The sequence below is a fragment of the Copadichromis virginalis genome, linkage group LG3 (genome assembly GCF_057382275.1).
Source record: "Copadichromis virginalis isolate Kocher_CV1m ecotype Utaka linkage group LG3, C_Virginalis_male_GT1.1, whole genome shotgun sequence".
NCBI classification, from domain to species: domain Eukaryota; kingdom Metazoa; phylum Chordata; class Actinopteri; order Cichliformes; family Cichlidae; genus Copadichromis; species Copadichromis virginalis.
The window spans coordinates 64164513-64189349 of NC_140620.1; the positions used below are offsets into that span (position 1 = coordinate 64164513).

At 41.7% G+C, this 24837-nt stretch overlaps 1 protein-coding gene across 1 annotated transcript in view; it reads left to right on the forward strand.

Annotated features, from left to right (window-relative positions):
* Positions 1-24837, forward strand: part of LOC146716593 (uncharacterized) — a 304253-nt gene that overhangs the window by 145421 nt on the left and 133995 nt on the right. The gene's annotated exons all lie outside the window — the stretch shown is intronic.

Here is a 24837-nt window from a genome sequence, read left to right on the forward strand (position 1 = left end):
TAGTCGACTAATAGGATTAGGGCTGCACGATTAATCGTTAGAAAATCGCGATCTCGATTCAAACTTATTTGCGATCTCATTTCCAAATGACGATTTAAAAGAAAGAAAAAGAAAAAGACGACGACGATTGTACCGCATTTTGATCCGGGACGTACTCTGCATGAAACCAAGTGCTCACTCTTCCTGCTCAACAAATGACAAGGGCGGAGCCTTATACCACGTGATACAGAAGCTGTGCCGTGTGATGCTAATATTAGCAGGGGAAAAAACAACGGTAGACTGGTGGGTAATAAGCGCATGAATAATACAGTAAACAGAGATTGGAGACGGGAAACTGTTCTTGAAGTACAGAGACAGATAGAGAGAGAGCTAGCTGTGCATGGAGTGTGATTTTAATAGTCGTGGAAGCAAAACAGCAAAATTAATGACATTGATCAAATGTGAAGCGCAGTTTGCTGCTTCTTTTGCTGCTGGCTCTGTGAATTTTGGTTGGAGAGACAAAACCTGCAGCTCAGAATCAGCGCAAGAAGACGTAATCGCAGCGCGGACCGGACGCATCAGGATCGCTAAGCTCCGACAGCGTGTCCGTCTACGAGCCGTCGGGTGAGAAAGCCGAGAAAGACAAAGTTGATTCTGATGCGTCGGGTCCGTTCTGTGTTTACGTCTTTGTGTGGAATCAGTGTACCTGCTCTCATTTACACGGATTCGCATTTGCGACCAAATTGGTTGCACTCTAGAGCCCTGTTACTTGATGAAAGTTGGTTTTGCAGAGTTAATCTTGCAGCTCAGCCACAGCATAGCCCTCAGCAACCAAGAGCATGCTAGCGGGCCGTTGTTATTATGTTATTACTGTGCTTTTCGGAAAATAAGGCACTCTAAAAATCAGTCCTTTGATTTTTCTGGAAATCGACAGTGCTCCTTATAATCCGGTTTGCCTTATGTCTCTACCAGCTTTGCACATCTACAGACTGAAATCTTTGCCCATTCTTCTTTGCAAAACAGCTCCAGCTCAGTCAGATTAGATGGGCAGCGTTTGTGAACAGCAGTTTTCAGATTTTGCCACAGATTCTTGATTGGATTTAGATCTGGGCCCTATTTCAGGAAGCCGGTTTAGTGCAAACTCTGAGTAAGTATACCCTGAGTTAACGAAAACTCTGGGTTTTCGGTTTCACAAAGCGAGTTTAGATTAATCCTGAGTGAGTTACTATGACGACACACTCCGTGAAGCTAACCTGCTCCCTAGCAGGTTTACTTCAACTAACCCTGACGTTCTCCGCCTCTGTGTCGGAAACCTGACTGTAGGAAGTGTCAGACATGGCGTGCTCCTTCCTTGAAGAGCCAGTAGATGTTGAAGCCCAAATTCTCCGCAGAGGTCTCCGCCGGGAGAGAGTGATTAGAGCGCGTTCGGACATTTTATCATTTCCTGATGATTTCCTGTGTGAACGTTACCGTTTTTCAGCACAATCTATAAGTTATTTGAATAACATCCTCAGGCCTAATATTGCTCATGTGACACATCGTGGACATTCTCTCAGTTCTGTACATATTATTTGTATCGCACTTCGGTTTTTTGCAAACAGGAGCTTTCTGTATAATATTGGTGACGCTGAGCACGTTTACAAGGCTACCGTCTGTCGGGCAGTCAGGAATGTTACAGTTGCACTGAAACGTCTCCTGTACTCGTCTGTGGTGTTCCCCGGTCATAGACCCACAAGATTTATCAAAGAGGGATGCCACAAAATTGCAGGTAGCAGGATGAACAAAATTTAATTCATGATGTGGTGATACTTGAACTACTACTTAAATTTTACATTTATTTTCACGGTTCCCAGGCGTGATTGGCTGTATAGATGGCACTCACATTCCAATCATTGCTCCTTCAGTAAATGAAGGAGACTATGTGAACAGGAAGTCGTTCCACAGCATTAATGTACAGGTACATAGTTCCCTGTAGCATTTCAAACTAACAAATCATTTCATTATAGTAATGGATGCTAATTTGTGTTCTCTGCACTGTGAAGATCATATGTGATGCTGCCAACATTATCACAAATGTGGAAGCCAAGTGGCCAGGCTCTGTGAGTGGTGGTGGTGGAGGACCCCCACCTGTTTTTCGGGCCTCCTCTTTTTTTCTAGTGGCCATAACGGGTCACATTTGAGCATACAGAGTAAGCAAATATGTACTTGTAATGTGCTCAGATAATTTCAATACGTGCTTACAGAAAGAAAATTAATGTAGCCTCTAACTGCAATTGATTTACATGGGACAAAGAGACCAAGCACTATGGCTCAATTACACCTTACCTGTTTGGTATTTGGTGAGTATTGAGTTGTATTTTTGTTATTGACCAAATACTTATTTTCCACCCTGATTTACGAATAAATTCTTTACAAATCCTACCATGTGAATTCATGGATTTTTTTTTTCACATTCTGTCTCTCACAGTTGAAGTGTACCTCTGGTGCAAATTACTGACCTCTGTCATCATTTTAAGTGGGGGAACTTGCACAATCGGTGGCTGACTAAATACTTTTTTGCCCCACTGTATGATCCACCGGTGGTGATATTTTGGTATTTTGTGAGTTCCTGATTTAACAAATCAGCTCTTTAATCCAGGCCTGAGAGATTGAACTTTAAAGCGCTATAAAATATTCTTACTGAAAACAGTCGCAAAGTATTTTTCTCCATGATTATAATGAGCTTGGGAGAAATTCACTTATATGGGACACTGATCGAATGAGAAGTCCCGAGCCTAAAAGGATTGCAGCGAGTCAATCCAGTCCAAAAACAAGGAACTGTTTCCTTCAAAATGATGACGTCATCTTGCTGGTGATGGAGGCTCGAATAGGTTGCGCGTGAGACTCCATTATCAGCAATATCTGGTATGAATGTGTGTGGATGTATGCATGTGACTGGACTGTGACGGACTGACGACTAAAAGTTTAACTGACTTGATATTGAGACAAAAACGGTACCGACTTTAGGATTAGTGAATGTCCACAACAATTCACCCAGCCTGTAAAAGAAGGGTGGATGTTTTGTCTTGCTTTGTTTTGTTTTTGCAAGAACAGAAGGATGATAGAGACTAAGGGGGGAGGCTGTAGCTTCACATGAGTGTGAACTGCAGACTGAACCCTTTGGTTGCTAATTTTGAGTTACTGATGTTTGCATTAAGAAAATTGTGTTTTTAGTAGCTGTAGTTCGATTAATGTATCATATTATATGGTTGGGAATGTTAAATGCTAAAGTGAAGAAAAGGTTTGATTCCACTCATGACGGAGCAGGTTATTATTAACCATAGCAGGTCACTGTAAAGAGTCAATTAACTTTTATAGAGGTAAAAAAAACAAAAAAACAAAAACCTCCACTGAGGTCTATGAATAACAGGGGAATGATAGACTTGCCACACTCAAAATGGAGATATGTAATGATAAACACTGGTCCCCGTCTTTTGGGTGCTTTCTTGAAATAGTCAGCAATTTAAAAGTAAGATAGACACAATGTCCTCCTGAGACCCAGGGAGGAAGAAAAAAGAAAAAAGGAAAAGCATTTTCCTTTTTTCTTTTTTTCTTTTTCAGATAAATCAAGTGTTAGGACGGTAAAAAAAACACATTACAAAAACTAAATTGTTTTTAACCAATTTTATTTAAATTTTACAACATGTGCACTACAGTGCACAAGGGGAGTTCATTGATCACGAATGTGAAACTAACAAAATTCAAGAGCTATTTAAGAAAATTAAAAGCTCCACTGAATTTGTTGTAAGCAGGATATTAAAACTTATTTATATAACAATATAATAATAAAAATGTAGATCAGGGACCAACTTAGAAGTCACTGACACTTCACTAGCTGTAAGCCATTGGTTCAGGAACAAGTGATTGCACTGGGCTTTCTATTTCACAAAAATCAATTCATTTATGATATCTGAGGAAGTACTGTGATTTTTATTTGGAGACACAAAGCAACATTTGGCACTTCCCACATCTCACATATGTTTTACTGTTGCACCCAACCATTCTACAACTGAAATGCCTTGGACTGTTAACCATCTCAGGCAAGTGGAGGGAACCATATTTTGCTACACTCTCATCTGATTGGGGCCTCCTTTTCTTGATTTTTGGAGAGAACTCTTCATTACTGGTATTATTCAGGTCTTGTTCACATGTTTGTCCCTGGTTTCTCAGCCAAGAGGAGCTTGATAACTTTCAGCAAAGACGTGATCGTGTAGAAACAATCAGGTGTCATGGATTCAGCTATAAATGCGACTCTTATTTTTTACTATACTGGAAATCATTCCTGCATTTTACCCATATTTTATTTTTAACTCAAAGCAAAAATTCCAGATTCTCCTACATGTTGGTTTTGGACCAGATAGGACGACAGATTTCAGGTGGCCCTGTGTTTTTCTCTATCACATCTGCCACTGCATCTCGATAATCTTTGTGTGGCTCCTCCTGGGTTCTCACCCTCTCCTATCTGGCTCACATGACTCTCATCTTCTGAAAAATCTCTGTTTGAATCTCGCTCAATTATTCTGTTAAGAATTCTCTCTGCCTTTGTCAAAGAGTTGTCTACTAGGAAAAAGTGAAATAAATATAAGTACAAAGTCCCGACGTGCACTAGAGTACACATTAATAAATTAGTCATGTTCTCTGTGAAACTCAATAAGCCTAATTCTTAAAGACCCCTCAAATTATTTACTAGATGTTTATTTTTTGAAAATTAATAAAAATCTGAGTTTAACAAAACATTTTAAATGTAAATATCAAGCTTACCTTTCTTTCTTCCTTAAAATGTGCTGGTGGGCATGCCAGCCATTTTGAAAAGGTGGGAAAACAATTGGCAAGGCCACACCCCCACACATGTGATATAATTTTAAAGGTACTGTTGTCCTCTCTAAGAAACATCAGGACTTAGAGGAGTGGCAAGTAGAGTATGAGAGCTACAAGAAAAAAACTAAATGTGTACTACAGTGTGCAAAAATGAATTACTGGGTCATCAGGGGGTTATGAGGGACATTTATAAAACTAAAAATCCCACAAACCTTGAAGTGCACTTGAAAAGCTCACACAAGAAGGTTAACCTAGCTTACCTTGAAGAGCTCATCAGGGGGAGCACCCCCCCCCCCCCCCCTCCTTGAAGAGCTCCCCCACTTAACCAGCATCCCCAGAAAACAGCTAACCCCAGATAAGGCAGCGTGATGCGTCCCGAGACAACAGGACTGGGACATCTAAATAATTGTGTGAGTCAATCGCCTTCAAAAAGTTTATCAATTCACTTGAACCAAAATTAGGAACACCCGGTGCTGCAAGAGTTAAGTGTCTCAATACCCAAGGATAAGCGGAAGAGCATGATTGATATGATGGAACTGGGATTTGGTTACACTTAATTTTTGCAAAACACAACTAAAACTATAACTGAAACTAATCAAAACTAAACTGAAATTAAGGATGTTCAGAAAATAAAAACTAGACTAAACTAGCGACTGATTGGTAAAAACTGATTACAACTGGTAAAAATTGAAAATCTGGAGTCGAAGCTAAATAAAAATAAAAACTAATGAAGATGGCAAAACGTTTAAAACCCTGGTGCAGAGATTGGCGAATCTGACCAGGAAATGTTATAAAATGGATTGTCGGAACAGCCAGCGTTAAAGTCACCTTTGACAGTCCAGACTAAGATGGCGTTGAACATCTTCAGGGCGGAAAAGGGTTGGTGTGACCAAGGTGTGGTTTGGCTTGTTGTATGTATATTTTGAGATCATATGGCTCTGGATGGACCAGTTACCAGGCCATGGAAGGAGGACAGACTCATTGACTGAGGAGAAGGAATTTTCTGGGATTGGAGATCCTCTGGGTGAGTGGTTGACTGAAAGCATGCATAAAATAAAATTTATCTGTTGTTATTGATTGGTAATAGATTGATAATTGGCCACATTTACAGCTGTATTGACTTGTTGTGGACGTAGTCGACTTCAGGTTTAAGCACTCTAATCAACAGGTTGAAAATAGTGACATTAAAGGAAGAGTATGCAGCGCCACCCTGTCAGACGCCAGTGACGGTGGAGCTCAGTGATGAATCAGGTGAGCTGCATTCATGGTTGACTCATAGCGGAGTTTCCCCTGCTGTGGTCAGTAAGGGGAGATCAGGGGGAAATAAGATTTAAAAGAGGCATTTATAAACGTTTATGTGTCAAGTGAAACGGGATAAAAGGGGGTGTTTTACTCTTATTTTGGCATCAGCTTTATTATTGCATCAGAATCATATAACTAGCATTGCATTAAACATTTATTGAAGTTTTTGACATTGTACTAACATTTGTGTTCCAGTGATTGTTATAACCGCAGGTTAATTTTCTATTTACAGGTGTCAGGATAATCATACGATCTTCTATTGCAGGTGTAACCATGATCATTTTCAGACATATTGCAGTTTGTTGCTCATTATAGAGTTGTGCTCAAGTTAATAAGGGTTAAAAGCTACAGTCAACGCGATGTTTGGCTGATCTATGGTGTGGAGTGACTTCGAGCATAGAGGGCCGCACGCGCTTACATAACATTGATATCATGTTATTCTTTGTGATTTTTATTCAATTATGTCTTTAAGCTAAGTTTTAAATAGTGGCAGTTAATTAAATGACATTCATTTAAGATTATATACTTGAGTCAGAGCATCATACGCAGATCAACTTAACAATCTGGGAAACCTTGTAGCTGCCTAACCTTTTCTTTGAATGTTCTAGCTCTGTTGATTTGACACATTGGAATGTGTCAAAAAAAGGGGGGGGGGGAAGTTGAGTTTTAACATCAAACAAGGATTATTTGAACATTTTTATAACTTCATTTGTGTCTTTAATAACTTAGGAATGGTAAAGCTTAAGCTAATAGCGGCCCGAGAAGTTTCCGGTCTTTTGTAGAGAATCAGTGAGAAGCATAAATCATTATTTCCATGTGTAAGCATCAATCATTGAAATGAACTGAATAGCGTTTAGAAGATTTGTTAATTTGTTTATCTTTTGTTAAAAAGAGTGGTTTCAATAAGTTTCAGACACACCTTGCAAATGTGCTTATGATGAGTTGGCACTCGGCCTTTTGAAGGTCATAAGCTTCGTTCGGCGTGATGGTCCGGACTGATAAAGTGTAGGAAATGCCTTGAGTGCAGAGGGCTAAATGCAAACACGCTTACACACACATTGGATATGATTAGAATAAGTCCCTGGGACATTCTGAATGTTTTAGACCAATTCTGAATCACTAGAAGGTCAGTAGATAACAACATTAGATTATTAGGGTTAGGAAGAGAGGTGTTTTGGTTTTCTGTCTCTTACAGAGAAAGGGACAGACACCAGACGAGGTCACAGATATGCGAGGATCCTCCGCAGCAGAGACAGACACAGTGACTGCCGAGACATCAACTGGGTCCAAGTGTCATGGCGTTTGGGCTCCAGCTAGTCACCACAAAAGGATGGATCCCATAAACACAGCAATAACCATGAAGGGGTTGGCGGAAATCCAGGAACACCAGACCAACGAAGTTCGAGAGGCTCTTGGGCAAAAAGGGGGACGCGTTCCTGATCTTTTTCTGGAGGATACACAGATCGTTGTTTGAAATCGGGGCAGAATAATCCCCTGATCTGTGCCACGACTGAAGGGTTGTCTAACCCCTGAGGTTGAAGAATGAAGAGCAGAGGATCACCCAACTGGAAGACACTGGTAGCTGCAGCAATAAAATAAAGGCTAAAAGCTCCTTGGACAGAGGTTCTAGTCTGAGTACGTCGGAAGGGTATAAGGTAGCACCAAAATAAAGCTGTGGGAGAACTGGGGAGTGTCATCTGTACCTGCTATTGTTGGAATAATAGTTTTTCTTGCATCTGAACTGCGCAAACACAGAGGTCATCTCACATATGGTTCGCCCCTCAGGGGGACAAAGGGCCTCAGGAGTGAGAAGAGATGAACCCGGCCACACTGGATTATAGGGTGTTGGTGAGCTCATTATTCTAACGAGCTCATCAGGGGGAATTGTTAGATTATAATATTATTTTATGCCATGTTATACCCCTAATTAAAGATTGTGAATTATTATGTAGTTTTAGTTTGCATCATTCTCCTGAATTAGAAGAAGATAACTATTGCATTTGTTAAACTGATTTGCATTACATTAGACTGCTGATTTATTGTGGATGAATGATATTGTTTTATGATGCATTATACTGCTGAGTTATAAGAAATACTGTTTGCAGAAAGTCATCACCTTATTGGTCTGATTAGAAGAGAACAGAACATACTGGAGTTTTCTGCCCCATCTCAGCAGGAGCAGATAAACGGGGAGCCAAGGTCGTAGCTTAGGCGCCGTGTGAGAGAAAGGATGTGAATGTTTAGGCTTTTATGATAAGGTGGAGGCACCAGAGGCTATAAGAGTTTGAGCAATGTGTAAAGGATACTGGCAAGTGGCTTTGGCACCAGAAGCGAGAGAGCTGACAGCCTTCAAAACTCCTTTTGGTATGTACCAATTTAAAGTCATGCCATTTGGGCTTCAAGGTGCACCAGCGACATTCCAACGATTAATGGACCATGTACTGAGAGATGTGTCAGCATTCTCTGCAGCATATCTGGATGACGTGGTGGTGAACAGCCAGTCCTGGGAAGAGCATGTCATTCACCTACAGAAGGTGCTACACTCCATCAGAATGGCTGGACTGACTATCAATCCCAAGAAGTGCTCCATAGCCAAGAGAGAAGTGGAGTACTTGGGCTTTGTAGTTGGCTCTGGGAAGATAAAGCCGCAGGTTGGAAAGATTGAAGCAATTCAGTCCTTCCCAGTTCCGACAACAAAAAGGAAGGTGAGAGGTTTTCTGGGTCTAGTAGGCTGGTACCGGAAATTCATACCTTCTTTTGCAGAGCGATCCACTGTACTGAATGACCTCACAAAAGGCTCAGCCCCCAACAAAGTGCGTTGGACAGAAGACTGTGAGCAAGCATTCAGAGACCTCAAGGAAGCAGTTTGCACACATCCAGTTCTACACAGTCCAGACTTCAACAAGCCATTCATCTTGCAAACTGATGCTTCAGGAGTTGGCCTTGGTGCTGTCCTTCAGCAAGAGGTGGATGGTGAAAGAAGGCCTGTGGTGTTTCTGAGTCGGAAACTACTCGACAGGAAGACGAGGTATTCGACGGTGGAGAAAGAGTGCTTGGCCATGAAATGGGCTATTGAGGCCTTGAGGTATTATCTTCTGGGACGTCACTTCACTCTGGAGACTGATCATCGTCCCCTCCAGTGGTTGAACCGCATGAGGGATGCAAATGCCCGCATTGCAGGATGGTACTTGTCTTTGCAGCTTTATGACTTTACGGTCCAGTATAGGCCAGGGAAGTCAAATGTGGTTGCTGATTGTTTATCTAGGATGACAGAGGACTGAAGCACTTCGCGCTCAAGAGAGGGAGGAGGAAATGTAAGGAAGAGGACTCCCTTACTGTATTTTTTTTTTTTTTTGTGCCTGTCCCGTTTGGCTCTTTTGCCATCAGAACTATTGTCTAAAGGCAAAGAAAGATGCCCAACGGATTTACTTTACCAAATTGACCATCCCAGCCTTGCCGTAATGGTCCATTTGATTCACCTTTTATTGTTCATTTCATTTTCACTTACTGAATACGGGACAGACTTGACTGTATTTATTTATATTATATGTATAGCACTTTAGAGCACACCTTTCACTTTATTAAAAGCACCTTATCAAGCAATTTATGAGCATTGCACTTTAAGCATGGATTTGCACACAAGAAGTTTAAATATTTATTGACTATTTATTGGGAATTTTAAAATCAGTTGGTAGCCTTATTTCAGATCCTGCACAGCTGCTCCTCATCAAGGAATGTGGTGGTTGTCTGTCAGGAGAGAAGAATGGTGATTGAGATTGTGATTAAGGTTTACCAGTAAGGAAAACTAATGCAAACGTGTGTGTGAAATCTAGGGATAAAAGTGGTGCAAATAAGTGTTTGTAAGTTGATGATTACTCACCTTTCTTGTGTCCTCTTCAAGGTGTTTGGGCAAATGTTTCCCCTGGGGTCCAGACACCATTTAAAGGTTCCGGGAGAGACCATTGGTAAAGAGAGTGTGGTGAATCTTTTTGTGCTTGGGTTTCTGGGTTTTTATAATATTGGGTTTGGTGTAACATTAAGTGTGAAGTATTTATTAATATGTAAATGTGGAAATGTATTTATGTATTTATTTATTCTAATTAATATATTGTATACTGTGGTGGAAGGTTGGGATTTAAGAATTTACCTGAGAGTGGAATAATGGTTAAGTCTGTGACAGCTGAACATATTTAAGGCTGCCAGTTGTCATTAGAGGTGGATTTTTTGTGCTGTGAAGAAGCTCGACAAGTTAATTGTTGTAAGGAGAGCCATATAGCAAATAAATACTTTGTTCCACTACACTTGCCTTGGTCTGTCTCACTGTGTTTCCAGCCGCTAAGGGCCGCCCTGTTACAAGGACAAACAGCAGCACATGTTCTCTAAATGTTTGCAGTCATTTTTAAATGACGCTGATACTACATGAGACATTTTCCACATTTATTGTCTTTGAACAGAGAATAATAAAGCCATCAAACATACACAGGCTTCTGCAAATACAAACTTCTGTGGTGCATTTGATGACCTGCAGAGGAGAACAAGTCGGGCTTTTCAGCCCTAACACAACAAGAACAGCTGTGGAACCATTGGCCATTTGCCATAGTGTAGCTGAGTCAAAACAGCCCAAGTGCTGAGAGGGAAAACATGATGATTTATGTAAAGTCATAACTGGCTGCAGCAGCTGAGCTTTGACCTGTGAGCTGCAGCTTAAGCTTCTTTTATGGTTCAGTGTTTAATGTTTAAACTGTTTATGGCTGCACACACACCCACAGTCAGGTTGTATACATATTGAAATATTATATACAGTGTGGCAGCTGACCTTTGACCTGCGAGCTTCAGACTCATTGCTGGTGTGAGGTGTTTACTATTGAAGCTTGCAGACACACCCACATCCTCTAATTTGTTCTCAGGGTTGTTCAGTGTGTTGGAGTTGGAGCAGAAACCTGCTGCAGGTTAATTATTGATCAAACAATATCACACAAGGTGCAGCAGCTGACCTTTGACCTGCGAGCTTCAGACTCATTGCTGGTGTGAGGTGTTTAATACTATTGAAGCTTGCAGACACACCCACATCCTCTGATTTGTTCTCAGGGTTGTTCAGTGTGTCGGAGTTGGAGCAGAAACCTGCTGCAGGTTAATTATTGATCAAACAATATCACACAAGGTGCAGCAGCTGACCTTTGACCTTTGAGCTTCAGACTCTTTGCTGGTGTGAAGTGTTTAATGTGACTTCAGCCTGCAGACACAGAGGACTGATGAAGCAGAAGATTGTCTCTGTTTCTACACAGACCTGGTCCAGACAGCAGAGCTGCAGAGGGAAGACGTTCATGGGAAGAAGCTGAGTAAGTGCAACGTCCTCTTTGAATCCTGGATCAGGAAGTGAAGCCGGGGAATATTTGGTGTTTCAATAAGGTTTCTGTCTTTGACTCAGTCTGCTGTCACTTTGTTTCAGAGAGAAAAAGAGATTTCAGATTAACTGCATTATATGCTGAGTAACTAAATGCTGCTAGTCTGTGGTGTCACTCCCAGCAGCATCACGTCATTTCTTTACTCTGACCTTTAACATCAGTTAACTTAGCTAGCAGAGCAGCTAGCAGTTAGAGTATGAACTCTGTGTCAGCAGTCAGCTTGGTCCTGGTGGTCACCTGGTTTCATGTTTGCTGATGATCCAGATGTGTCCACATAATTATTTATTTCTGTAAATGTAAAGACTTTACAGATAAACAACAGCAGCCCTCTGGCTGGACTCTAACCTGTGAGTTTCCTGTGACTGAAACCACAAGCTGACATTTTCCTTCTGAAGCAGCTGAATGGATGTTTGAGTTTACCTGCATACATGGTGCAAATAAACCCGCTTTGGATGGTTTGGAGGCGGAGCCCAAAGCAGGACAGGATTCTAATGTGATTGGTCACTTTGATGAGGTGGCTGGAACTCAGGTGGTCGAGCAGGTCACCTGCTAACCAGAAGGTTGGTGGTTTAATGCCAGTCTGCATGGTGTCCTGGTGAATGTTCGACAGGAAACACTTAGACACATGGAAAAAGTGCTTGTGTGAACGTACAAGTTGTGTAAAGCTTGTGTTTGAAAAATAAAGTTTATTTCTTATTATTTATTTTATAATAAAGTTTTTTCCTGTGCAGCAGTGGAAATACTGACAACTATAGCTGGATTATTTATTTGAACTCTTTTAAACCAGAGGCTTCAGACGCAGGTTCTGCAGCCTTTAATGGTAATAGTCAAAGTGTGATCGGTGAATTGTGAGCAGCAGAAAGGAGGAAAGCACTAATGCTGGCACAAGGGGCCACAAGCCAGTGTACTCCAAGTGCCAGCCTGGGTAAATGGGGAGTGTTGCATTAGTAAGGGCCTTCTGAACTAAAGCTTTACCAAATAAAATGCGTGGATCATAATGAATAAGACTGTCATGCTACTGATGGCTGAAAGAAAAGGAAGAGGAGGAAGGAGGCATGTTAGGAGTAGGGATGGGTATCGTTTAGGTTTTATCCGATACCGGTGCCAAACCGGTACTTTTGAAACAGTGCCTGTGCTTAATCGGTGCTCGAATCAGTGATTAAAGAATGGAGAACACAAACTTTGTCCAAAAACCTCTCATGTTTTTATTTTTAGCAGTCTCTTTTTTTCTGCAAAATGATAACCAAGTTAGCCTTTTCTGTTGATACAAGATACCTCCTTTGGTTGGAACCGGTGCTTAAAGAATGGAGAACACAAACTTTGTCCTGAAACCGCTCATGTTTTGTTGTTTTTTTTGTAAAAAGATAACAATGTTAGCCTTTTGTGCAGCTATAGGGCATATATGGTATCACTCTATCAAACAAGAAGACAGCAGCATGTAACTACAACGGTGTTTGCTTGTTCACCTTACATTAATGTAATAACGTGGTTAGCCTACTCAACGTAAATTACACACAAACAACATTAAGCTACACACGCAGAGAAGAACGGCTGCTGCTGCCGTCATCATCCTCATCATTTCTGCTCCTCTGGCAGGGCTAGGGGCCAGGACTCTCCTCTTCAGGTTCTTGGGGGATGTTGCTAACTCCGTGTCCGATAACAGGCACCACACCCGCAGTAGTTGTGCTCGGTGTGAGGTCTTGCAGGAAGCTATCAAATACGGTGCATTTCTCGGCTTTAAAAAAAAAACACTATGCGTCGCCGGGTGTTTCATGGTAAACAGACTGATTCTTATATAGCGCTTTTCTACTCTCCCAGAGTACTCAACATGCCACATTCACCCAATCACACCAGCACTTTATCTGTACTCAGTGCTTTCTAAGTACATTCACACTCCGAATGTGGAGAGCAAGTTGGGGTTAGTATCTTGCCCAAGGATACTTGGCACGAGGAGCCTGGGATCGAACCATCAGCCTTCCGACCAGTAGGTGACCAGCTCTACCTCCTGAGCTACAGCCTCCCTGTTTCACCAGATTCGAGGTGTTACCTCCTTTGCACAGTATCAGCTTAAAGCACTTGTTGCAGGCTGCTGAGTTTGCATCTTTTGCTGTGAAGTACAGCCAGACTTTGACCGCTTAGCCTTGGGCATTTTTAATCTGTCGCTCTGCTCTAAAAGAACATACGTACCGGGGCCCGCCTACTATCCTTGGAAAGGTAAAATGATTGGCTAGAATCCAAAGTGTATGACATCTCAGGAAAAAAAGCACCAAAATGTGCACTGCTTTTCAGTCTGGTTACTACCGTTTATGTCAGACCCGGTGCCATAATGACATCAGATACCGGTGCCCATCCGCAGTTAGGAGGCAATGGTAGAGAAGGAAAGACAGGAGATGGTAAATGGCCTGCATTTGTATAGCGCTTTTCTAGTCCATAGGACCCCAAAGCGCTTTACACTACATTCAGTCATCCACCCATTCACACACACATTCACACACTGGCGATAGCAAGCTACATTGTAGCCACAGCTGCCCTGGGGCGCACTGACAGAGGCGAGGCTGCCGGACACAGGCGCCACCGGGCCCTCTGACCACCACCAGTAGGCAAACACGGGGTTAGTATCTTGCCCAAGGATATTTGGCATGCAGCCAGGGTGCAGCCTGGGATCGAACCACCGACCTTCTGATTAGTGGCTGACCTGCTCTGCCACCTGAGCTACAGCCACCCAGAGTGGAGGTGATGTATCTAAATGCATCTGAACAAAGCAGAAGTGCACACCAAACTCAACGGATAGTCAAATGTAGAATCACAGAACAGAACTGCAGGCTGAGTTTGGATGTTTGTCTTTCACACCTCTCTGTGTCTCACACACACAGTGACGTCAGACACAGTCACACTCACTGTTCCATCTGCTTTGTGCACAAATTCATTACTTTCTTCCTTCAATGATCTACATACTACGTGCTGCCCAGTGAATACTTTGCAATGTATTCCATCCCCTTTCAAGGCAGAATTACCCAGTTTATTCCCCATTACAAGACAACAATCAGTCACACTCACACAGACCACGTCTGGCCCGCACTCGCTCACACGTGCGTTTACCCACCAATGAGAGCTCTATCCTCCTTACATATTGGTGGATAAACCAAACACTCAATGCCCTCAGCGGCAGAGGAAAAACCTCCTTTCGGTGGAGCAACCATCCTTAACCCTCCTTAAAAACTGGCGAAGAAACCAGACCTCCTTAGAATAATTAAAAAACTGGTGGGGAAACCAGACCTCCTTAAAAAAAATAAAGAAAAACCGGTGGAGAAACCAGGTAGCTTCTAAAACACCATCTGTTTTAGAAAACAAAACAGATGGTGAATTCTTTAGAGAATTTTCTAGAAATCTTTTTCTTTCAAAACAGAATTCAGAATATTGATCTTTGACATGGAAGCTGTTTCTACAGGATCCTGATGGACACTCAAAGCTTTCATAAAATGTTCTCATTAGTTGTTTGCAGCAGAATATCAACCGATGTGAATCAAAACAACAAAAGTGCTCTGCACATGTGTGTGAGACTACAGATTCTAGAACCAGAACTGCTGATTTCATTACTCTGAACTTTTAAAGGCAGGTTTTGTATCTGAGAGCAGGGACACTTGCTGTGTTCAGTGTGACTCGTCTCTGCAGAAGGTCAGGGCTCTGATAGTTGCAGTTAGCGGGTGACTTACTGGGCAGGTGGATCCTGAGTGTCTGTTGGAGTCAAGGTTCATTATGATCCTGGTTGCTACTGGAAATAAAGAAACAAAAGGAGTGTGTGTTGTTCAGGAAGTACAGACTGTAGCTCAGCAGGTAGAATTACTAACTGGAAGGTTGGAGGTTTGATCCCTGGCTGCTCCAGTCTGCACGCCACGGTATCCTTGGGCAAGATGTGGAACCCCGACTTCCTCTCCGATGCATCCATCATAGTGTCATTGTTAGAAAAAGAAGTGCTTGTGTGAATGAAGCACGCTGTATAAAATGCTGTGACTGCTCATATTGAAAAGCAGCTCATAAGAACTGGTTCATTTTCCAGATAATTCCACTATTAAGACAACAGACATTTCGGAGGCTTTCTCTGAGAGTAACACTGAAAGTCTTGCTGCTCCTCCACAAAATGAACTTCAGATTAAAGACACAGCTCAGCTAAACACAACTCAAACTAATCTACACTATTTTTCTTTATTACGCAGCGTTTTTATAACTATTTCCAGATGTTTCTAAAGATGAAAACAGAATTAAACTCCAGCCTGATGCGTTTCTGAGGTTCCTGACTCTGACCGTCCCTCAAACGCCTCTTTGTTAGTTTGAACGCCTCTTTGTTCAAACTAACAAATCATTTAATTATAGTAATGGATGCTAATTTGTGTTCTCTGCACTGTGAAGATCATATGTGATGTTGCCAACATTATCACAAATATGGAAGCCAACTGCTCAGCCTCTGTGAGTGGTGGTGGTGGAGGACCCCCACCTGTTTTTCGGACCTCCGCTTTTTTTCTGTTGGCCATAACGGGCCACATTTGAGCATACAGAGTAAGCAAATATGTACTTGTAATGTGCTCAGATAATTTCAATAAGTGCTTACAGAAAGAAAATTAATGTAGCCTCTAACTGCAATTGATTTACATGGGACAAACAGACCAAGCACTATGGCTCATAATACAATTACACCTTACCTGTTTGGACTATATTTTTATGTTTCATTTTTACTTGCTGCCAGGAACGTTTGGGGCCTGTTGGGTTGCACCTGCGCTCACATCACGTCACAAAATAAAATGTATAAAATAACAAATAAAATATAATAAAATAACGTGTTAAATGGGTGGAAATCCCTAGATCAATGTTTAAATTAACACTCACGCATTGACTCTGTCGGCTATGTTTTGCCATGCATGCTCCCTTCCTTTGGCACCTGAGGCTGTGTTACTTTTTTTCTGCAAAATTTGCATGTTATCGGCATATGCTGCCATCAGAATTTCGGCCTCAAGCGCTGTAAAATACATTGACCGCGCCTTCTTTCCCTCCGTCTCCATGGTGACTCGCTTACTCTGTGCTCCGCTTATCAGGGCTTTATGTATCCTCGTGCGCGCGCTTAACTTGGGGTTAAAGCAACTCCGCGTTGATTGAACTAATTGTTATCAGCCTTTCTGAAACCGAATATTCCGAGTTGGACAGTTCGGGGTTACTCAACCCTGAGTATCGTTTTTCACTCTGAGTTTTCTAAACCGGCTTCCTGAAATAGGGCCCTGGTTAGGTTTAGGCTGTTATTGTGCTTCAGGCTGAAATATGAGGAGTAAGGAGTGGGGCTGGTTAGCCCTCATGACCCTCACCATAACACATACGTCACAGGACAGTGTTTACCACAGAAACTCCATGAAATGATCAATGAGAACTTTAGAAACCCGTCAGTGTGATGCTTCCAGTACAACAGCACCTCTGAGTGTGTGTGTTTGCCTCTCAGACTAACTCCACCCTGACATCAAGAAGATGGAGGAAGAGGATGGAGCAGGATCTGCAGCATCCAGCTGTGTGTCTGTGAGGAGTGACTGGTCCAAAGAAGAACCTCCAGACTTCAGTAATGAACCTGCAGCAACAATGTAAGAGAGCTGCTGACTCATTTATTCAGTGTAAATAATGATTTTTGATGCAATGGGAGAAGAAAAATGACAAAAACAGTTTTAAAAATAAGGATTAAAATATTACAAACTATGTTTTTGAGTTTCCTGATGTAGTACAAAAATATATGAACATAACTGTATATAGGACAGATATTTACGGTTCTTTTAGGCAGCACCAAAAAACAAAAAGACTGTTTTTAAGCTGTCTGAGGTAGTGAGTCAACATGTCACACTGGGTCAAAGGTCAGGGAGTAAAAGTGTGTTTTAAAGAGCAACATGTCAAAGGGTATTATTGTAAACTTTAACAAAAGACTGTTATGTGACAAAGAGTAAGAACATTATTTTTACGAGTTTCAGATTGTTCATCATGTCTTTAATTTAACATTTCCATTTTTTCCTTCCTGTCTCATGAAGCTGTTACATTTATTGTGTGGAGATCAGGGAGATATGTTACTGTTACTGTCATAACCATTATCATTACCATTGCATTAATCATCATTTCATCAAAGCATTTATTGATGCTGTTGGTATTACGTTAAAACTTGTTTTACAGGTGCTATCATAATCCTATATTAACCTTTATTCCAGGTGCAGTTATAACTATTTTTATACACATCTTGCAGTTTGTGCTTTTAAAGAGTTTAAGCTCAGTCTGATAATTGATGGTCAGAAGCTTCGTCTGGCGCGATGTCGCGATGCCGATCTATTGTGCAAAGTGACTTAGAGGTATGGAAGGATTGCCTACACGCTTACAAAACACACATGATACAAGTATTCATTATTATCTTTTATTCGTTTATATCCTTTTTATTGAGCTTTGAGTAGTGGCATTTGATTAAAGCATTTATTCAATATATTACACATATAGTTTCAGTTAAATTGTTACACATATGAGAGTCTGGGTGTGAGCTTTAGTAGGCGAGAGGTGAGACAGAGTGCAATTGAGGTCGAGACATCCACACACACACACCGTAGGTAGACTTATATTCTAGGTTAGAGTTCAGACATATTTTGCTTGTAACTGCATTTTGTGCCTGCATAAGTGATAGTTTGTTGCAGGACGTGCGTCTGATGTTCCAGGGATAAGTGAAAGCAAGACGAGCTACAGGAAGCACCTGGCGTGGAGACGATGTTCTTTTCAAACTGTGTCAAAAGTTGTCAACAGAACATTTGTGTTTTTAACTCATGCAAGTATCTGCTCTGACGCAAGAGGGGGCGTAATAATATCCTGATGTTATAAAAGCAACTGCTTGTGTACTTTTGGGCGGAGATCGACGCTGATTGTGTAACGGTGTTCATCTCCCTACGCATGTGTTCATTAAAATCATCGTTTGACCTAATTCTTCTGGACCTTCGTTGTTTTGTTCTCATCCTCAATATTCTGAATACGCGACAATTGTTTTTCTTTTAGGATCAATAAGAGGCCAGAATCTCCTGGACCTGAACCCAGCTGTGTTTCCTTAAAGAGCAACAGGTCGAAGGATGCTGTTATAAACTTTAAAGGCTGTTCTTCTGCTGCTGAGAGGTAATGTGTGTCTAGATGTTGTTCCTGACTCTGTATTTTTGAATAAATCCTCATGTTTAATATCAGCTCAGCTCTTTTTCACACATTTCTATGTTGGTATGTGAAGCGGTGTGTGTTGGAGTGTTTCCACAAACACAGCAGTCAGAGTGGAAAGAGTGGATGTTGTAGGAGGTGTTTGTGTAGTGAAGAGGCTGAGTGTCTGTAGGACTCCAGCTGCTCCAGCAGGTGTCTCCTTTGTGCTTTGCTTCAAACACAGTGTAGGGAGGAGCTTCCACTCAGGTGTTTCAGGTGGTATAGCCTATGGTTTAGTTTGACTTCCTTCTGCAAACTCAGCTGCTCTGTTGCTGATACACGTCTCCATGAATATGATTGATCAGATGCTGCCAACACCATGTGTTTCATGTGAGCGCTCAGCTGAAACCCTGGGTTGACTTATCGAGTTAATAACAAGCTTCACGTGACTGTGAATGCTAAAGTGAATCAGATAAAGGAAAGAGACCCTGCTAATGTTGGACTCACTTCTTAGTGTAGATCCCAGGAGGAAGTTCAACATAGCCATTCTTTGTGCTAGCTCGACCAAACCTGAGACCACAGTGCAGGATAATGATCATCATCTGTCTCTGTCAAGGACATTTAAAATCCACAAATAACAAACATAATTATATTTGATCATTAAAAATATGTTTTCACTTAAAAAAGCATGAGCACACTGGTGGATTACAGAAACATGAAAACTCGTTAACAGTAAAGTTAATTTAGGCGTAAGATTTTATCATTGATTTTAAAGTCTCTGCTGCAGAGAGGTGAGCTGTTAGTAACAAGAACTCTCTGATTTAAATGATTTTAATGTTTCCTGGTTTCTGCATCTCTGTAGCAGAGCAGTGTCTCCAAGGACACACAGGCTCAGCTGTAACTGTCAGTTTATCTGGTTTAAGACACATTTGGACTCAATTGGCTGTTTTTAACTATTTATTTTAATCAGAGGTGTAAATCATGACCTCACACATCTGGATCCTAAACTATGATAGAAACAGCTGCTAGCAGTGGGTAGTTTGACTTTGATACGCTGCTCTAGAAAGCAAACAAAGGTTTGTGCAGCTCCTCTTCAGAAAAGTGTTCAGAGAGCAGCTGCTGTATTAGACAAAGGCTCGTCGTGTGAGCCCAGATGTGTGTAACAGCTGGATGAAGGAGAACCATCACAGTCGCGTCTCCATCCCGCCTTTATTAATGAACTTCCTGTTGCTTGCAGATGACAGGAACACAAAGTGTTTGTGCCACGTGATGCTGCAGGATTTGTTAACGTGTCCATGATGGTAACATCTCCTCGTCTAACTGCAAACACATGAGCGCTCCTAACGGCAGCTATCACAGCCACACAGGCAGACTGTGTCTCACTGTTGCATTCAGGGACATTTGTTTTCCTGTAAAAAGCTGAACTCTAATCTAAGAGGACTGTTACTGACAGGAAACAGCTGCATTATCTGCAGTCTGTGTGACCACAGCTGCTTCAATCACTTCATCAGAGAATTGATCATTGAATAAAACATGTTTGTGTCTGCAGAGGTCAGAGGTCACAGTCTGCAGGATCCAGCTGTCCGTCTGTGAGGAGTGACTGGTCCAAACCTCACCCTCCAGAGTTTAGTGCTGAACCTGGACCAACGAGGTCAGAGACCTGTGATGACTCCTTTACATGTTTGTGTTTTCCTGGATAAATATGACCAAAGATTCATTAAAAAGATAAAAATCTTAGACTTTGTCCTGTAGCGCTGTGTGGCAGGCAGGATTGGACCCAAACACAACAGGATGAAGTCAAAGAGGCAGCTTTATTTCAGCTGTGAACATGCAAACAGCAGAAATAAGGAAACACAACTGTAGGTTTGCAGTGAATGAAGCCTCAGCTCGACGCTCCACTTTGTCCCTCTTTTCCTTCTCCAAACAACCACATCAGGAGTCTCTGATGGAGTTTTAAAATATTTAATTACAAATGTCCAAAGATGGGTTCAGGATACCTGAATCCACAGTTATTAAAGCTAAAATAGTTCACAGGGTTTGGACTTTGTTAGGTGATGAGAGAACATCAAAGTGTTTTTTATCTTCAAACAGTATTTTTATCACTTCAGTTGCTCTCACAGCCCTGTTTGTTATTTTAGTAAGTAAGTAAGTAAAGTTTATTTATTAAGCGCTTTTCATAGACAGGTAGTCACAAAGTGCTGCACACAGAGATTAAAATAAACAGTACGATAAATAGCAAAATGCACAATATACACAATATAGAGTTTAAATGTGAATTAAAAATATAACAATGTAAACAGCATTGGTCAACAGAAAGCTTGTTTAAACAGTAAAGTTTTTAACTGTTTTTTAAAGGATCCCACAGAGTCAACCAAACGTAGTTGTAGAGGTAGACTGTTCCACAGCCTTGGTGCCACAGACTGAAAGGCTCCGCCCCCTTTCGTCTTCAGACGTGTTCTGGGAGCAACCAACAAACTCTGAGTCTGTGAGCAGAGACAGCGAGCAGCAGTGTATTTAGTGAGAAGCTTGGATAAATAATCTGGGGCCATTTAGTGCTCTGTACGTTAAAACAATCATTTAAAAAGAATTCTAAAATCTATTGGGAGCCAATGTAAAGAACATAAAATAGGAGTGATGTGAGCTCGCTGGGTAGAGCGAGTTAGTAGTCTGGCTGCTGCGTTTTGTACAGCTTGGAGGCGAGAAAGAGATGATTTATCCAAGCTGGTAAACAGGGAATTACAATAATCTAAACACGATGACACAAATCCATGGACAATTTTTTCCAGTTCAGCTAAGGAGACCATATGTCGCAGTTTAGAAATATTCCTTAAATGAAAGAAACAGGAACGAGACAGAGACTTTACATGTGAGTCAAGGCCCAAAGAAGAGTCAAATATTATTCCAAGATTTCGAATATTTGGCTCAGCAGAAGAACAGAAAGGGGCAACAACTTGACTGATTTTAGAATATAGATCAGGAGGAGCTATGATCATGGTCTCTGTCTTGTTCTAACAAGGTAGCTGTTAGAAAGCCAGTCAGAGATTTGAGTTAAAGCCTGGACTAGGGTGGACAGCCTATCCAGCTGATGAGGCTTAACCAGAGCTCTTATGTTTCACTCAGTGCTCCCACCAAACACCTTGGAGGACACATTAGTGTGATTTAGATTTCATTGGTGTAAACACCAGTCACACAAGCTAACCCATGGAGGCAGCAGCAGGCTTTGTGTTTGGTAAAGTCTGTTGGCTTAAACTAAGAGAGTTTAGTTTGTTAGCACAAAGAGCTGTCAGCTAAAGCCCCGAATGCACTTTGAATACAGACGAACTGAGAAAAACACTTTAAATACAGCAAACAGTCAAACTGACCACATGTTTTTCTGCTGATCATCCACAGCAGTACGTTTAGCATTCATGCTAGCAGCAGGCTATGACTGTTAGGGTTGCCAACCGTCCCTTAAAAAACGGAATCGTCCCGTATTTAGAAACAAAAGCACACGTCCCGTATTGAGCTAATAAGGGACGCACTTTGTCCCGTATTGAGCTAATAAGGGACGCACTTTGTCCCGTAATACAGTGAGAATCAAAAGTAGTCTATAAATGTTTATGGAATTAACGCTTTGTTTGAAAACATAATTCCCAGCCCCTCTCCTGCTTTGTGACCAATGAGCTGACAGCACACTTATGAAAATTCAGATTACCGCTCATCTCATTGGTCGAGGAAAGGTCGCTTGCGGAGAAAATACCGGAAGACAACAGATGACCACAACAAGAAGCATGGCCAACAGGGAAACAAACGCTGACACTGCGGTGCAAGTCTCGGACGACAGTACACCTAAAGCTGGGCAGACACTGTGCGATTTTTTCAGTCACGTTATTCAGCTCCTGCTCAAACTGCACGATTGACTCGCAGTTGGTAGGTCACGATGCAGGTCTCACACTATACCGCCCGATGCTCTGATGCGACCTGAGTGCTCACACTGTGCCTCCATAAAATGAAGGTTATAACAGAAAATCTGTCGCTCTCTCTGTCTTTCACTCACACAGACACACACACCACCACCATCAACTTTGCTAAATTGCTAATGAAAAACATTGATCAGGCAGCTGTGATTGAGCAGCATGTAAATCCAACTATTTTCACGGTTGTTGTGGTCGTGATAATTTTGTGATGCCACATTGAAAAGGCTCTGATGAGCTTTCCAAAGTTCTACAGTTGTGCCTCCATCACTTGTGTCCAGATCACACGCTGCACAGCCGTGCTGCTCCGTCTTTTTCACCAACGTTTACGTGTTTGCGCGTGAGCAGTGTGAACGCCTGTGGTGACACGCTCACGAGCGATTGATGATCGGGAGCTGGTCGTGAGGTGTTAATCGCTTCTCGTTACCCCACGTATACTACACGATGCACGATGAAGGCCAAAATTGGGCCGATCGCCAAATCGGTCGCATGACTCAAAAATCATCTCAAAATGGGCCAAAAATCGCACAGTGTGAGCCCAGCATCAGAGCAGCAATGTTTGTTCGCTCAGAGAAAGAAAAAAAGGCTGCAAAAGTACAGGGAGGAATGGGAAAAGGAAAACACCTGGCTGGAAAAGTGCACGATAACACATATAAAGCGCACTGCACTGTGTGCCGGCGCACTTTTTCCATAGGCATGCTTCTAATGGTGGGCACATGAAGAACATGAGGGGCGTGAAAGCTCGGGGAACCCTTAACCAATTTGTTGTCCGCCAGGCCACGGCAGAAACAGATATGGTATGTAGACACTGGTTTGTTTTTTAAACCCTCTGGTTAAGGTTAATATGGGCATGTGCAGTGAATATCAGCGCTATGTGGCCAGAAGTGTGATAATATAATTTATTTTGTGTAATAAACAACTGCAAGGATAGATGATTACAACAAATAGATGACTAATACATAAAAGTAATACATAGATGAATAATGATGATGAGTTATGATGCGTAATCATGGGAACAAGCGGGTTTACAAACAGGAGCAGCTGATTAGCATTAGAAAAGCTGAAATAATACCTCAGCTGAAGCCAATTGCACTAAATGCACTATATGTGCACTGTTACAAGAATATTTTTCGTTCTATTGCTTTCTATTAATTTATATAATTTTAAGTTAAGCAGGACAGAGTTCTTTTAAAGAAAGATTTACTTTTATTCTCAAAAGTTAAGCATGACAGGCTTCTGTTTAAGAAAGAGACCTGTTTTACTGTGTTAATGTTGTCATTTTGAGCTAAAAATAAATGGCTAAAGGATCATTTGTTTCCCATATGGTCATATCACAAAGAATAGAATATGCATCTGCTTAAATCAAATTCAAGTCAAATGGTTAAAAAATAATTTCACACACACAAAAAAGAGCTAAAAAATTCACCACACTGGGAAGGGTGAAGACAACTAGGTTGCCCGGCCCTGGCCACGAGGTGTCCCTTATTTATTTTTCAGGGAGTTGGCAACCCTAATGACTGTCCACTGAGCACCAACACAGGTAGGAGTGAGCAGTGATGAAGCAGGACTGTGGGCAAGTTTGAGCTACAATCCTATTGGCTTCTCAGTTTCTCCAAAGAAAAGGGGAAAAATTCTTGGTGTTGTGAAGATGTGAGTTGGTCTTGTTGTCGTGGGGCTGGAAGGATGCTGGCAGTGAGAGGCTTTTCATACAGTGTTCAGTAACAGAATGAGAAGAAAGCCACTGCACATGAAACAAGGTGCTCGTAGTGTTTGTTTACTGTGTTTGTGCCACAATGTCAGATCAGTTGTAGATTCACATGCAGACTTGTCCAGTGAAACCAGTGCAAGTACTGCAGTACAGAGCAAAGACTAAGCAAGCCAGGAGAGCTCTCCAACTTTCTGAAAGTATCAGGATATTTGAGTGATAAGAAAAAGTGGATCGTGCAACAATGTCCCTCAGCACACAAAACAATCAAAGCAGAATAAATATAATGTTTTAGATCAAACACTTACAGGGACCTGAAGAGAGAGAACCAACAAGATGTCATGGCTAACAGAGGAACTCAAGCACAGACTGAGTTCTGACAAACAAAAAGGTGACAGTTTATTTACCAAAGGGGTGAACCACAGTGCTCTATATATGTACAGTGAGTTGGGGAGGGGGT